The following is a 14,137-nucleotide window of genomic DNA, read 5'->3' on the forward strand; positions in this document are numbered from 1 at the left end:
CTGGCTTTTTATCAGTCAAACGCCTTAAGCACTATGTCAATGTGGACATCTGGCCGCGTGTTTAAAAATTTTTTTATTTGCTAAAATATTTAGTGATGTGACAGGGGTTTTATCTGGGGACATCAGGTCTAATGGCATATGTTTCAACCCAACTGCTCAGAGAGGAAGAACTAACGAGGTAGCTGTTCAGGGCAGTTTACCATTTGGTGGGTAGTAAGCCAAAAAAAAGGGAAGGGAGAAGACCACTAGCACCGGCTAGTGCAGGGGCGTAAAGAATTGGGGTTAAATACACTGAAATAGCTCATTGGGATTATTCTGATTCCTCTCCATCACTTTGACGTGCAAGAGAAAGTCTCGTATGGATGTGTATGGGTTTTAAGAGCTTCTCCCTCGTTTTCAGGCTGTTGAAGTTGGCCCCGGAGGCTGGCTTGAACTGTCCCCACGTGGGAGCCTGAGCAGCAGTGATAAGGGGTTTGGGACTGGTGGGGATGGGTGGGAGAAGATTACCAAGGAGTAAATGAATGAAAAATAACGGACAGAAAAGTGTCATGAGTCTTTCAGGTTTCTTTCAAACCTCTTACCCTTAACGCTGAGCTACCCAGCAGTGACAATTCCCACCCAACACCATCTGGAGAGCGAGTCTCAAAACTTCTCGCGGGTTTTGGTACTCCATCAGCACCCAGACCATGAGAAGGAGTTATGATCCCAGCAATACCAAGCGTCGACCTTTCTTTCATTCAACTATTCCTGGCAAGTACTCCTTGGAGGACATTGTCAAGTTGGGAATTGAACAGAAGGTGTTGAACAAAAACCAGCACCCTACAGTCAGTGCTGCCAGGGCCGTTCGCTGGAACTCTTCTGGAGCAGTGAGTGCTAACGCAGTGCCCCAGCCTGGTGCCAGAAGCCCTTTTGCTTCCAGAACAGCCATCTTTTAGCTTTAAAAATTAGATATGCAAAAGTGATTTCCAGCCTACTATGCATGGATGTGCCATGTTTTGTAAAAGCAGGAGCGTCAGCTAATTGTTACTCACCTGCTAGAGCTGTTCTACTCTCAATTAACACCCCTATTATTAGAAAGTTACCACACGTGAATTGAAACATTAGGCATGTTTGCCTTCTGCATGGGCAACCAGACAGCCTGAATTGCTTAGAGAAATCCAGGCTTCCTCACCTCGGTGCTAATGCTAAATCCAAGGATAGTCATTTAACACTGCCATTAACCATTTTGTTGTTGTCACTTCAAAAGGAGTTGATGTGACACTGCTGCTGCTACAAAATGAGTTCGCGAACGAAGAAAGTAATGTGGGTCACGTCACTGTTGTCATGTTTGATGGTAAGGATTGAAGAATCACTTCATTTGAGGGCAAAAGTTTCCTCTTCCTTCATTCAAGGAGAAAAATCAACCAGAAGAACCAACCCCCTGCCTGACCCTTTGTCTTGTATATATGTGATACCTGCATTTTATGTCACTGCATTATTCATGTTTACATTTGATTAACTAAGACCCCTTGGGGTTTAATGGTATTCAGTGCAGCTGCAGATATGTCAGTGTGCCGCAGAGTTTCGGGTCAATATGTTAGAATAAATGAGGCCACTTTCTCTTAAAAAAATGCTGGCTTTTGTACTGGCTGGAGAATGTTGCATCACTCCATTTCTCTTGCAAAATGAATGAGAAAATAAATTTGGCAGAAGAGCTGCATATTACAATGCAATGTGATGATGTAAGGCTAATGAACAGTGAAATCAATGAATTTCGGCTCATTTATGCAGAAAAGGCCAACCTGTGTCGGAGCCAAGCTCCATCCATATTGGTATCCTGTCTCCAGCAGTGACCAGAACTCTGCTGAAGGTCCAACAACCCCCAAAATGCTGATGTGATAAAGTCAGCTGACGCAAATCTGGTGTGAAATCTGAACACAACTCCACCAGAAATAGGTCTGAATCCTTGAGCGCAAGGTTCTTCTCTCTTCCAAAGTGCTGTTTATTGTGATCATTGAGGGGGAAAAAGTGATTTAAATGGAGTTTATTAAAACTGTTTTTACCTGGGACGTGCATAGATATTACAGTGAAGCCTAAAAGGTCTGACAGGAGATACGTGGACCCTTCTCTGACACTTCTTGCGACTGTAGAAAAGGGAGGGTTTCTGCAGGGATGAACCAGCAGAAGACAACTGCCTGGAGAGACGGTCCCTGCTCCACGTGGTTCCCGCGGTCCTCCAGGCACCTTCTGGCATTGGTACCTACCACTGCGGACTCCCCAGTTCTGCATCTGCTCTCCCCTCAGAGGGAAAGGTTTCAGCTCTACCCCTTTTCTCCTCTGGAAAGAGACAAAATGTCAGGACTAGATCCAAGGCATACTGAAAAAATGAGACACCATGGTAGGCATCAAGTGCTATGCTAGATTTGCTGCTTATTTTCCGAACAAGATGGTGATATAGCTCTCCTGAAGTTCAAGCTTTTTAGCAACCCCCTAAATTACTCCCTTTTTTAAATAAAAAGTTATTTTTCTCCAGCATACATTATTTTCTTCGTGTCATGTGCTTGTCTTTGCTGCATTTCTCCTGAGAGCAGTTGGTCACTCTATTTCTATGAAGTATTAATACCCCACCAGTGATATTTATGTATCCAGATCTTTTTTTTTTTACCTTTAGATGTTCAACAGCATGAATATTCTTATTTTTTATTTAAAACTAATTTGGAGTTCTCACTCTCTAAGGGGTTTCTAATCACCAAAAAGTGCCCGAGGCTAAAACTGATTGACAGGAAAACGTTGTAGCTTCTGAAAAGTAAATTGGCTATTGACAGAGCAGTATACAAAGGAAAATGCTAAATGCTTATTATTTATGAGCTATTAGGGAAAATGTTATTAGCATCTGTTTCCCACATGGGCAAAAACACCTGTCAGACATCAGGAAACTATAAAACGATGCACAGTTAATAGTTACTTTGTTTAAAAAGTCATTAAAATTGAATGTCAGCTAAAACTTAGGAAAACATTATTCTTCAAACAACTTTTAATCTTGCTGTTCAAAAACAAAAAACAAAAAAAAAAAAAAAAAGAAAAAGAAAAGACCTTGCCACATTTTAATTTCTGGGAGCAGAAAGGAAGAAGACGTTTGATTTGGAAGTGATGAGGCGACTTCTGCTACACAACAAACAAGGTATTAAAAAAAAAAAAGCAGAGGAAAAAAGGGACAAGTTGGCTCCCCTCCTGGAGTTGTACAACAGAGGGAAAGCAGAGCAAGGTCAGGCATTTACATGGGTTTTCAGCACGCGTCGCGGGGATGTTTGGATTTCACTTAAACCTGTAAATAGGATACGTCTGTCTGTCTTCTGCCACGATGTTCTTCCCAGGTGGAGCTAAAGCGTAGAGCGGCGTTGGCTTGACTCCAGAGCCGGCTCCGGCATCAGCCACAGACCGGGCTGTTGGCATCCCCTGGCTGGGGGCAGGAGCCGTCGGGTGGCCTTCCTGCAGCGATAGCAATGACCTTAACGAGTTGCACCTCATGGACAGACTAATGGTAGACTCTTCTCTCAGGTGGAAGAAACCTCACGACCATCATCAGGCTTGAATCGCAGTCGCCATGAGTCAGGGCCAAACTCTGCTCTGCACAGGGTGGGTCACGTTCAGGTTGGACTTTCTTGCTGTGTCTGCAAATAAAAAGGAAAATTGTGGCCAAGGTGTCCCACAGAGACCAGCCAGACTCCTTTCCCCAGGTCTGCGTCACATCTGAACAGGGATTTGACTGTGTTTTGATGAATTTTCCAACTGCAGAGTGGCAAAGAGCTGCATCTAAAAACACCCCAAGCATCTCTCTGCTCTACAGCAAGAAAGGGGATAAGGCTGGGATGATCCAGGCATTTCATGCTCAGTATATTTAGGTTTAGTCTATCAAGACTGACCCTAAATCAGGATTTATTGTTAGAATGGCTGAAGAAAATGAAGACTCATTTAGGTTTTTTTCTGCTAAGGTGGATCCAGCCAGCATTACAGCTCAGATAACTGGAAGAGGGTTTGCTTCTTATTTTTACAAAAGCCATAGCATCTTTTGCTGTTCTATGTGCCACCAAAATTTATTTACCTAGGGAGCCATTTTCCTTTTAAAAATTGATATATGATTTTTGAAGCAACCTTATTCAGGAGGCAAACCTGATCGCCGCGTTTTATACACAGCTGAGCACACCCCCAGAGTTTTAACGATCGTATAAACAATGGTGGTGAAACCAAAGGCTTTTTTTTGACACACGTTGTGATGGCACTTTTCCCTCCAGCTTGGTCGCAACTTTAGCACAGGTTGTGAAACCAAACCCAGGGGGTCTTGAATGGATGTAGGGCCTAAAGATGAAAATATGCTTAAAATATGCTGTTCTTTGTGTCTGAGCGAGTGTGACAGCAAAATGTACACACACAAGCCTTAGTGGTGAACAGAAACATGGTCCCTCTTCCCACAATTGCACAAAATACCTGCTGTTGCAAAGTAAATAAATCATTTGTGTCTGTACAATTTACGTTCCCACCTGAGCAGGAATTTCATACCTGGAGTTTTACTTTGGGAAATGGGGGGGGGAGGGGGGGGGGGGGAAGATGATCTTTAAAACAACCCCTCACCCCAAAGTCACCCTCGGCTTTACTCGTGGCGAATGGGTTCTTACTGATCCAGGACACAAGGACAAACCCAGTGTGACACCAGTAAAAATGCCAAAGAAATATAATATAAAATATCGCTTGTCTGTTTAAATTATTTAATGTTATTAACATTAATTACCATACTTGGATACCCTGAGTGATTCACACGTTTTCCCTCCCCCAACTTCTCCTCCAAAGTTTAACTCTGAATTTCGACATCCGCTTGTTTTCTTCATTTATTTCCTTAGAGCAGCAGAAGGGATTTGGCAGATGGTATCTCACCATCCCAGTCCACTTTGCTCCAAACCTTATTTCCTCTGCATCTCCTTCTTTCACACCACAGCCACCAAGTCTCGGTTTGGTGCGTACGTGTGTGTCCCAGTTTCCAGCTATCACGTCCATGGGGGTATCGGGGGGGTCTGGAAGGGCTTGGCCCACCCGGGGCGGGCTCAGTTAGTGCTGTTGGGTATCAGGGACGCGCAGATCTCTCTGCACCCTCTCCGATGAGGCCAAAGAGATACTGGAGGAGTTCAGCACTCTAGTGCAATAAGAGGGTCATATTTTAGTATAAATAGTAGTATAAATTATCTTCACCTGGTGAAACTATTGGCCTTTATGACTAAGTTTTAGCACAATTTCTTCTGTAGCCCATAAATTGAGACAACATCTGGTCTGCTCAAGGGAAACAGCGTGCTCACCACGTGATGGGCTGAGGGATCAGCCCGTGCTCCTGGTGGGGTCAGCCATCCCCGAGACACGCTGGCGATATAACAGCAAGGCAAAGGATGCCTCAGCCACGACCTTCTGGAAGAGGCCAGGTGGGGAGGCAGAAGATGCTCTTAGTTCATTATTAAATTAATTTCTGGGGTTGGTTAAAGACACAATCGCACTGTTGACATTTCAGCAGCGTAGAGCGAAGTGGTGACTTTCCAACCGGCATCATTAGCTGGGAGAGGCAGATGTGCTTCCCAAAAACTGCGTTGGCCTGATCCAGACCCCAGCTGCCTTCAGAAAGACGTGGGGCTGCCTCTTGCCCTTCCCACCTTCTCTCCGAGCGCTTCCAGCAGCAGCGACCGCCTCTGCCTTGTCCAATACTCCAGACAGGAGCCCTCCTGGGTGGGTACTTCAATATCGGGCTGGAGCTGCCTTTGATGTGCCATTTTCTCTTTGAAATGCAATGTCTCACTCATCTAACCCTCATCACATTTGGGAAGCTTCTCTTCAGTCTTTCAGATCCGGATGTCAGGGGAGTAGAGCTTATTTTTGAAAGGGGCCAGTTTGAAGTTTTTTTGTTTTAAAACGTAAATGCTTTTTTGATCAAAATGTAAAAGAACTCTTTTGGTGGTTGTTTCTGGTTGGGTTGGGTTGAGGTTTTATTGTTTTGTGGGGTTTGAGGGTTTTTTGCTTGAGACTGTAAATAGCTCTCGGGCACCTTGGACCTGTTTTCCTAAACTTTCCCTTGATGCTCACTGTATAGTCCATGTATTTCAAACCTCCGAATTGTCTTTCCGAGCATATGTGTGGGATCACTCCAGAAAGAGCTGTACTTACAGCCAACAGAAACCAACGCTGTGCCCACTCCAGTCCCAGGGAGTAAATCCTAACCAGCAGAATATGCAAAGACCAAACTCTGCTGTAATTTATCCCATCTGGTTCATTGAAATGATCCTCTCCAACCCCTGTGCCCGTCTCAGGAATGACGGGTACTTTCTTTTCGAGGAACCGCCGGGAAGGATGAGGGCTGTGCTCGAGCTGCTCCAAAATCCCCCAAACCTGCATTTTCCCTCGGTCAGACACGAAATGCGGCCGCTGTGTCAAGCACGGCGCGGGGCGGCTTCCAGCGACACCCTGGGTGCAAAGACGCGGTTTGCTTGGGCCCGGCTTTACGCACGGATCCTGCAAACGCAGTGGCTGCTCCTCACCTGGCCGGGAGCCGGGAACCACGCTCCAGGCACGGCAGCGGCGGGGATTTAACTTTGAAATGACTTGCACTCAGCCTGTTTTTCCCCACGCTAACCTTTCCTCCTCCCAGTCTTGAAAGTTAGAAACATCTTTTGTATTCCAGAGGCCAAAGGGCCAAACTTGCCTTTAATTAAAATGCATATTCTTTAATTAAAGGCCCCATAACACATGAAGGGCATTCATTGAAATACGATGTGTGACATAGTCATTACCCTGCTGTTAATTACTAATTAATGAAGCTATTTCAATTAATAGCTTCCCCACTGTCACTCTGGCTTTGACAGGGCTCCGTGCTGAGGAGCCGTAGTGGAATCACAGGCGATCGTAACTCCTGGAACAGCACCAAAAGGCATCAGCTGAATATTCATGTCAGACGACGTTAACACTTTTCAATTAAACATAACAAAGTAAAAGCTCCGTCAAAAGTGTATATCAAACATGCATCAGCCTTTCCCTCTCCCCCTGTTCTCTTCCAGCTTGTCAAAAATAACTAGAAAGAAGTAGGAAAAAAGAGAGATTTTTTTTTCTTTCCTTTTGACACTTCAGGCTGGAGCATCATTTATCAAGCAAGCGGTGCTGCTGCATGGGGGGAAAATTTACGACGAGCCCAGGCTGCAGTTCGAGCACACGCACTCCCAGGCGGCTCTTTTCTCGCCGAGGGCCGAGCGTTGCATCGCTCTCCTGTTTTCTCTGCCTTTCCTACAGTAAAACCACAGCGGGGACAGGCCCTCGGGTGCCTACCCGGCTCTGTGCAAATGTTTGGGAGCTCAGGAACAACGTGTTTAATTTCCATGGTTAAAGGAATCGCTTCCCAAGCGCAGGTTTTAATTACTGAGCTGTGTTGCCAAAGAGGCTGCTGTTAAGGGCTGGTATAAGGAACAGCGTGAAAGCAGCTATTTTGCAGTTCACGATAAGTTATATCAGTCCTAAAAAATGCAAAGCTGCGATGCGCTCTCTTGGGCGCCATCTGGTTGAAGTTTTCCATTCGAAACACTTGGAAAACAAAACCAAGAGAAATTCCTGTGGAGTAAATCCATATTGAACCCCAAATGTTTTACTTTAAGAGCTGTTTTTTTCAGGCAGACCTTAGGGAGGGGGGAGGAATCTTTTAGAGAGAAAACATTCTTTACAGAAAACTAGAAATTGGGAGAAAAGGAAGATACTGTCCAACTATCCCTATTGTTTAGGTACATAGAGGTACAGAGAAGTCTCATATGATTTGTTGCAGAAAGCAAAAAAAGACGGTGGGACAGGGAAGGGAGATGGAGATTCCTGTGATTCCTGTGGAAAAAAGGATGAAAGCAAGAGGGACCGCAAGGACATGTTTCGATCCATGTCTCAACTTGAAGTTTCTATCTGAAGCCAAGCAAGACAATACTCATTACGTTGCCTGCTGGTAATGCATTGCTAAGGCATTAGCTAACAGCACATCATGTGATGGGACTAATAAATAAATCATGCGTTTTGTGTTTATTCTTTGTGTCGGGTCATATTTTCTGCATTTCAGCGTCCCAAATAGAGCTGTGGCACACGGGGTAATGTCCTTACTGCCCAGTGCTGAGCATCAGCTGGAAAAATTATTCCTCCAAATTCCTGGTGGCTCTAAGAAAATGCAAATCCATTTGTTATGTTTGTAGTTTGGCAGTGGTAGTGAAACGAAAGAGTTGTGAGACCATGTGGTTTATCAGCCCTGGTTGGAGGGACCCACGCTTTTGCCAAGGAAATTTTGTGTGTGCTGTGCAAAGGGCCGTCCCTCGGCGGAGCTGCGGGGATGCGGATGCAGCCGCTGAGACGATGCTGCTCAGGAGATGGGCAAAAGATCAGCCACTTCTTTTGCCCTTGCACTTCAAATTCTTGCTTTGCTCTCTCTGGATTATCTAACAGGGCTGGTGTCACCTGTACAAATGTGCCTAAAGGCCCTGGGTAGAAACCTCTGCTTGATAAACATCATCCCTGAGAGGCAGATGAAAGCAGGGAGATAAACGCGTCGCGAGGAGGGGTAATCTGGTGTCGTAAGGCCCAGGGACAGGCTATCTGCTCAGACATGATGATCTACATCAGGAGAAAGTCCACAACAGTCAAATGAGTCACGTTCATGCAAGAAACAATGTGAAATCAGAAGCAAGGACACAAAATTCAGTGTTTAGGAATACCCCCAGAGTTGGCTAGATAGCCTCATCTACAGAACCCCCCCCGAAGCTTTTTCCCTCTCTCCATGTACATTCCTCTCCACTGTGACCTTCCCACCCCGACCACCTTCCCACCCATGCCGCAATCCCAGCCTCTGGACCAGCTCTTTGCTTCTTCAGAGCAGGTCAGGAGTTAAAATCCCCCATTCCCATCTCCTGCTCCAAATGCTGGTATCCATCTCGGGTGAGTGAAGGATCTCCATCCTTCCTTCTAGCATGACCCTTCAGCTGCTGCCAGGTTTTCCCACCCCCCTTACAGAGCCAGGCAATGGCCCTGTTTCCTTCCCCATCCTTACAGACATGTAGATGATTTTCTTTGATGCTTCAGGATTTCCTGCTCTGGTCCTAGACTGAGACTGGAAGCAAAAATCAAACCAGCTCTTGAAACCAAGCGTTTCAGACTCTCAGAAAAGTGCGGTTACAACACCCAGTGCCCTCCTCAGATTGGAGGGCAGTGTAAAAGCAAAGACCCTTTGCTTCTCTGAAGCAGCTGCCAGATGTGCTGACAATAGGGCAGGACAATTTTACCTGCGGGCGCTAGTCCCCAGCTTGCTTTCTAACACTTACTCTGCCTTACAGCAGTGTTGCTTGCAAACCTCGGACCATGCAAGAGTCTAAGCAGGTAAAGCAGTCGATACCTAGAAGAAAATTTCCAGGGATGGATAGGCAGTCCTTCTGAATGCTTTCTTTTGCCCCCCTGCTAAAATCTGATTTTTTTATCCCTTTCTTCTTTTTCCTTACAGTCATCACCAGAACGAGCCCTGCTAAAGCCGAGTGCAAGGGGAGCCCAGCTGATCTGTCCAAGCATGACTGAGGAGCAATCATTTTTTGTCCGGCTGGTTGACATCTAAAGGTTGGTCTCCGAGGTCTCAATTAGGGTTCGGGGCTGACTCGCCTCCACCTCTCCTGGGAAGAGGTTTTGCCTCTTCTGCTCAATTATACGCAGCGTCTCCTCCAGGAGGAGGAGGACAGGAGGAGGGAGCTTTAGCTCTACTTCAGTTGTTAACCTCTGAAGCATAATTCAGAGCCATGCATTGCTAGACAGGCTTCGCAGATTGCTCTTATAACATAATAGGCCCTTGATCTGCTACGTTTGTGCAGGGTATGGAGGCCAAATTAATTAATTGGACAGGCTCCTATTTCGTTTGAATGCTGCGCCCCTCTCTCAGAGGGTGCTTTTGGTGGCGAGTGATGCTACACAGGGATTTGTAGCTGACTTCCCTGGTGCTGGTAGGGTTTTCTGTGTCTGTCTGATATGTGTCTGGTTTTATTCTTTACTATTAGCAGAGTAAAGAAAAAGCAGAATTCACAGAAAACACCCTTCATATATTTATATGGGAAATGTTGGTGTTACAAAAGATTCTGAAGCTCAAACGCCAGTGCTGTGAACTTCTGCTGTCTGTCTCTTGCCATTACAGATGCTCCTCCTTGCCTGCAAAAGCAAAAAATGTTTTGGGATATGCTGAGAGAAGTATTGGCTGAGATCGGAGATGCCCTTCCCTGGAAATATTAATCCACCAAACACGGATGAATCTCCTGGAATAATCCTCTCTAATGCACGTTCAGGAAATCAATTCTGTGCTTTATTCTTTAATCCAGAAATCTCCAAGGAGGAGGAGGAGGGAGAGGATGAACAGACACCGTCAGAAGAGGGTAAAAATTGGCACTGCATTGAAGGAGAAGAGAGAAAACAGTGTCTTTACGGAGAGCGGTGACACGTTCTTACCAGCCCAGTGGTGAAGATTCACCTACAAACAGCAAAGCCCTGAGCAATGCCAAAATATGCCATTTCTTACTCATGCTGTAGGTTTTGGCTCTGCAGAAAAAGGTAGGTGCTAAAGCAGGACCCCTCTTGGTTTCCAGTGATCTGGGCCACTCCTGGAGGCAGAGGCCTTATTTGAGCTGTCAGCCTTAGCCCCCTCTCAATCCGAACAGCCAAAACCACCAGTAATACCTCAGATTGCATTACCTTGGTGTTACATTTACAAGCCAGATTTTCATGTGTCTGCTCCGTGTGTGTTTTAACTGCGACAGCGCATGCAGATAGAACCCACGCAGGCAGGTCTCAGCCACGCTAACTACCAAATTCGGCATATAATTGCGTGTGTATTAGCATATCTGGTTTTGAAACAACAGTGAATCTGGTGCAGTTTCCATCCTGAACAGCTTTATCCATATCCTTTAAACCTGTGGGTAATTCTTCTTAATGATGCTCTTTCAGGCATGGTTTCTATCCTAAACCCTTTAAAATACAGCTGGTTCCAGGCATGTTTATCTTTTCGGTCCCCCAAACAGTTCCCATTTTTCAACCCCAAGCTATTATGAAAGATTTCCAAAACCTGCCAGGAAGAGATTGTCCACCTCAAGGCTCTGTCTCTGTTTCTGGATTTCAGTATTTTTATCCTAACTCGAATCAAAATTACACAGGCGTTTCTGAAAATATTGAAATGATCTGAGGGTGCTGAGAGAGATCACTTGGTATTTGACAGAGCTCAAAGGACAAAGAGCTGCATCCAGAGTTTGGTGACATATAGGCTAAAGCTTTTCACTTAGCTCGTCACAGAGCCATGAGCCAGGAAAAAAATCTGATTTGGAGGTGAATCAAAACTTCCCCATAGTTTTTAATCCCCCAAAATGCATCATTTAAGTAAGAAATGAGTTCAATTTGAATTTTGTACTCCCAGCTGACTCCGGCCACAAAATCCCCAGGAAACAGGTACCCCTCTGAAAAGGTTTGTCATGGTCCCTGGATCTGAATCTTTTTGTCCAGGTGCAGAACAGCCCGTCCCCCACGGGCATTGGCTCTCCTGGAAGGACAGCCCAGGGCTGTGCAAACATTTCTTGGGTCACCCACTTTGTTGCAGCGCGTGTCCTACTTAGAGTTTTCTGTAAAATGAAATTGCGAGGACGGTGGTTTTATGTTGAGCTCTTGCGGGTCCAGGTGGCTCCTGCAGTTGGAACTGCAGCCTCCAGCCCTTTTCAAAGTGCAATTGTGCCCCAGATGGGCTGAAATAAAATGAAATAAACCAGATCACGATAAATGACTCATCTGAAGACCTCCTCTCTGATATCTGATTACTCTCACTGATAATACTATTTGTTTAGGGGGGTTATTTTGCTAAATAACCAGTAAATAACCAGGGTCTGGGGTGCAGAATAAGAGGGCACATCCTCCCTCCCATGAGCCTGGGGACATGTGGGGACTTTGTCCACTCCCCAAAACCTGCTGAATGGGCTTGCGGAGAGGGGCTGGGAGAGGAATGGACCGCGGGACGGAGGAGCTGGAGGGAGGATGCTGGAGGAGGCAGAGCGGAGCTGCGTGCACTGAGGAGCAGGTTGGTTGCGGCAGCAAAACCCCACGAAGGCGACTGCAGCTGGGAAATTCGTGACACCGGCTTTACAGACACAAGCCGTCGCTCGTCTCATTTGGGGCAAAATAAGAGCAAAAAGGTAAAAAGGCACCTGTGACCAGCCAAGGTTTGCACCGGCTCCGGGCATCTCAAGGGCTGAGGATGAGTCTCATGAAAGTGTTCCCCTCACTCGTAATTCACACAGGTACACAAGAGAGATTGTAAATGAGTGGGTTTGTACGAGACTTGGTAGGAGAGGGGGGAAAAAAACCCCAATATGAAAGGAATTTAACAGCTGCGATGAGCCTAAATGGTTGCACAGGAAAATCCCCTGTCAACCGCAAATGGTTTGCCTTTAATGAGAATGCAGGACATGCGCGAGTAGGTTGCTAATTCTTTGTGTAAAATCCTACCGATAATTGCTACACATGTACCTTTCCATTGTCTCCCATGGAAGCGGGATTTTTATTTTTTCTTTTCCTTTGGAGCTGAAATTAAAAACAATTTATTAGAGAATAATTAATGCCAAAGTGCCAGGGGATCGCGCCCAGCGCTGTGTTTGGAAGAACAAGAGCGAGTCACCGGTAAATTGGTAGTTGCACAGAGCAGGGGAAAGCAATTTGGGAAGGGATTCAAGGGATCAGCCGAAGCTTGTCTGGCAGCTACTTCCTCCGTCAAATCATTAATTTTTGTTAATCCTTTGTAAAAATCTGGTGATTTGGGAACAAAATTTTACAAGTATTTCAGTACAGCTTTAGGAGGCCAAATCCTATTACTGGATAATGGGACTTTGGCCTCCCAGGAGCAGAGACACGTTGGAAGATGTGGGTTTAACGGGGGTTTCTTCTCTTTTCATTATTGGATTAAAACCTACCCCACCCTTAACGCTGCACCGGGAACTGTGTAAGCAGGGAGCTATACCAGTCTGGAAACCAAGTGGAGCATAAAACCCCAGTTACCGTTCCTGCGGCTGACGGTCACGCTGTGCTTTTGGGTTATTCCCGTGACTCTTTGCTGATGGAGCTCAGCTGTCCTGGCTCACGCCATGTCCCCAGCGCTGCTGTCGGATGGGGCAGCCTGGCTCAAGGCGATGCCCCGAGGATCTCCCTGCTCAGAGACACCCCCAAAAACTGCATCCCAGGAGCATCGGTATTTCGGAGGTGTATTGGTAGAGGGGAAAAGGTCTTTTTTAAAATCAAGTTGTACTTGTGGGAACTAAGATTGGTTTTCATGTGTTTTTCAGGCCACCTGCGCTGAGGACAGTTACAAACAAAACCAGGAAAATTATTTGGAAGAAAGAAACAAAACAGAGAATAAAAATCGGGGAGAGCACTTAAAGCTGCCGGCGGGAGCTTGATGCCCTCGACTGCAACTCCCTGCCATTGCCCCCCCCATCCCTCCCGTTTTTAATTACAAGCAGTCAAACTGTAAAGACCTTAATGGACATCTTAATTATTGCATTAAAGTTTGAAATGGAAAATTCCTCATTACGTGCCATGCAGTAGGTCACGGCTGCAATAAACGGTGATATTTTGCTTGTTACGGCGCTGGGTGCCCTTTGCGGAATGGTGGTGTCTTTGGGGCATGTCCCAGCCCCAGGGAGCTGGCAGGTGGATGTTAGATCAGGTCTCTGCTGTGAGAGCATCTGCTTGTGTTTTCAAGGCGAAAGTATCAGCGAGAAGTGCTCTTTGCTATTTCTTTTCTCCTCCAAATAATAGTGCTGTTTTTCTCCTGTGTTTTGCTTTCCATCTGCTTGAATGTGTTTATTGATTTAGTGTTATGCAAGCTGCAATAAAACAGTATCCTTCCAATTCTCTAGAGCCAGCTATTGAATGCGCCCCAAACAATTTAAATACAAACCGGCCCGTCAATTCCAACCCACAGCAGCAATACAACGTACCTGTGATTAATCAGCCTTTAAGCCCAGTCCCAGATTCCCAGTCCCTTTTGCACCGTACCCATCCCTGGTTGCTCAGGGCGGGCTGGGATCCAGCCTGACAGGCGGGGTAG

The sequence above is a fragment of the Aptenodytes patagonicus genome, chromosome 14, assembly GCF_965638725.1.
Source record: "Aptenodytes patagonicus chromosome 14, bAptPat1.pri.cur, whole genome shotgun sequence".
NCBI lineage: Eukaryota > Metazoa > Chordata > Aves > Sphenisciformes > Spheniscidae > Aptenodytes > Aptenodytes patagonicus.